General features: G+C 37.8%; 1 pseudogene; it reads left to right on the top strand.

Annotated features, from left to right (window-relative positions):
- The first annotated feature begins 807 nt into the window (after window positions 1–807).
- On the top strand, window positions 808–1,878 carry LOC119805347 (annotated as a pseudogene).
- The last annotated feature ends 542 nt before the right edge of the window (window positions 1,879–2,420 follow it).

Genomic DNA, 2,420 nt, shown 5'->3' with positions numbered 1-2,420 from the left:
ATGAATGCAATTTTACTGTGCCATTCCCACCACAAGGAACAGAAAGTGGCACTTGAATGCTAAGATACCCTGGCTGAATGTTGAGGAGCCCCACTCTGCTTCCTTAGAGATATATATTGTACACACACACACACACACACACACACACACACACACACACACACACACTTTACGAGGTGCTTCCATCCCCACCAAAAGCCAGCACAGTGTGATTCCTGATTCATTATCTTCTTCTAGGCTAATATCATTTAGGTGTAAAAAAGAAAATAAAATTAAAAGGTAACTCCAGATAATACCTTTTAGACAAGACTGTGGATCACAGTGCGTATGACGCTGACAGTGCTTCATAGCTTGAAGATTTGTACTCAAGAAAACAAGTAAAGTCAATTATCTTACCAAAACTTCCCTTGCAGGGAGCATGGAAGCAATAGATCCTTGCCTAATGAGCTATTGTTTCCCAGCAGTGTTGAACATCTTCTAGTTTCCTTATGCTTTTTTTTTCTAGTTTCGTATTTTTAGCAGAAAGTTAAGGTTTTTTATTTATTGTTTCAAACAAGAAAACAAAAAGAATACAGACTGTCCAGATAGTGATGGTACAGCCTTTAATCCCAGCACTGGGGAAGCAAAGGCAGGCTTATCTCTGTGAGTTCAAGGCAAACCTAGTCTACAGAGTGACTTCCAGAAGAGACAAGGCTGTTATACAGAGAAACCCTGTGGCAAAAACCAAAACCAACCAGCCTAACAACCAACCAAGCAAACAAGAACAAGAGAAAAAGAATGCAGTCTAGCTGTATCGCAGCTTCCAAAATGAAATTCAATCCTTTTGTGACTACTGACTGAAACAAGAACCACTAACAGCATTTCAATGCACCTTCTTACATTTGGAGAATGATCATGTCTTCCTGTCTTTCCAAAGAGCTGAAGGATAAGTACAATGTTTGACTATACAAATTTGAAAGGAAGATGATGTTCAGGTTGTCTGAAGACACTGCAAAGGCCAGCAGGTCAGCAAAGTGGTCCAAGTGTACAGCAAGAAATAAGTCATCTATTGGTGTAGGAGGTCCTTTTCTCTATGTGTTTCTTTTATTGGTTAATGAATAAAGAAACTGCCTTGGCCTTTTGATAGGGCAGAACTTAGGTAGGCAGGGAAAACTAAAATTGCATTCTGGGAGTGGAGGCAGAGTCAGAGAGCTGCCATGGAGTCGCCAGAGTTGGACATGCTGAATCTTTCCTGGTAAGCCACTGTCACATGGCAATATACAGATTAATAGAAATGGGTTAAATCAAGATGTGAGAGTTAGCCAATAAGAGGCTGGAGCTAATGGGCCAAGCAGTAATTTAGTTAATACAATTTCTGTGTAGTTATTTTGGGGCTAAGCAAGCCAGGCGACCAGGATGAATAAGCAGCTTCTCCCTGCAACAATTGGCACTCCAACGTGGTGGACTATATCCACATAAAACCTAAAAGCTTAAGAAAGGAATTCTAAATTAAAAAAAAAAAAAACAAACAGAGTTTGACACAACTTTTTGCTGTTTGTTGGCGGCTTGCCGCAGCTCCTTTGAGAGAGATTTTCCTGACTCAGCTGTAGCAGAAGAAAAGTGGCGGTTTTAAAATGCCTGGCTTTCTGGACCAGACTACCAGCGACTGGGATGAACAATCCACCTCTCCCTGCAATAATCTATACTAAGCAAGTGCAGTAGGAAAAGGCTAATGGCACAACTGTCCATGTAGGCATCAATGCCAGTAAGGTGGTTATCACCAGGCTAAAGCTGGACAAATACCACAAAAAGATTCTGGAAAGGAAAGCCAAGTTTTGAGAAGTAGCAAAAGAGAAGGGGAAATACAAGGAAGAAATGACTGAAAAGATGCAGGAGTAGAGGTGTCTCATACACAACTTTCATTAAAGACTGCTTAAATTAAAAATAAAAAATGAAGTCTAATAGTATAGATTAAAATTATCTAGAATCTAGATTGAACATGTGATCACATCTTGATTGTTAAGTGAATATATTGTAGATAGGAACTTGACATTTTAGCATTAAATATTCTTTAATTGCATGATATATTATAGATTTATATTTACATTCACATTAAGTTTCACTAAAAACATTTTTGTTTTTTGCAAATGGAATCTCATAGAAAACGATTTTTATCAAGAGGATTAAATGATATAATTCTTATGAAACTCTAATAACAGTTACTGTCTGTGATTTTATTTTCTCATTTTATGGATGTGCTAATATGAATCTTTGGAAGTATAGATGGCTAACATAGTATTTCAGCATTCCTTTTACATGGGTGCTAGGGATCCAAATCTTAATTCTCATGTTTTCAGGGCATGTGCTTTATCTATAAAGTCCTCTTCCCATTCTCTACTTTTCTTTGTGAAACTATGTTTATAAATAAATAATGGCTCATT

This window comes from Arvicola amphibius, chromosome X (genome assembly GCF_903992535.2).
Source record: "Arvicola amphibius chromosome X, mArvAmp1.2, whole genome shotgun sequence".
Classification (NCBI taxonomy): domain Eukaryota; kingdom Metazoa; phylum Chordata; class Mammalia; order Rodentia; family Cricetidae; genus Arvicola; species Arvicola amphibius.
This window is presented reverse-complemented; position numbering and strand designations above follow the sequence as displayed.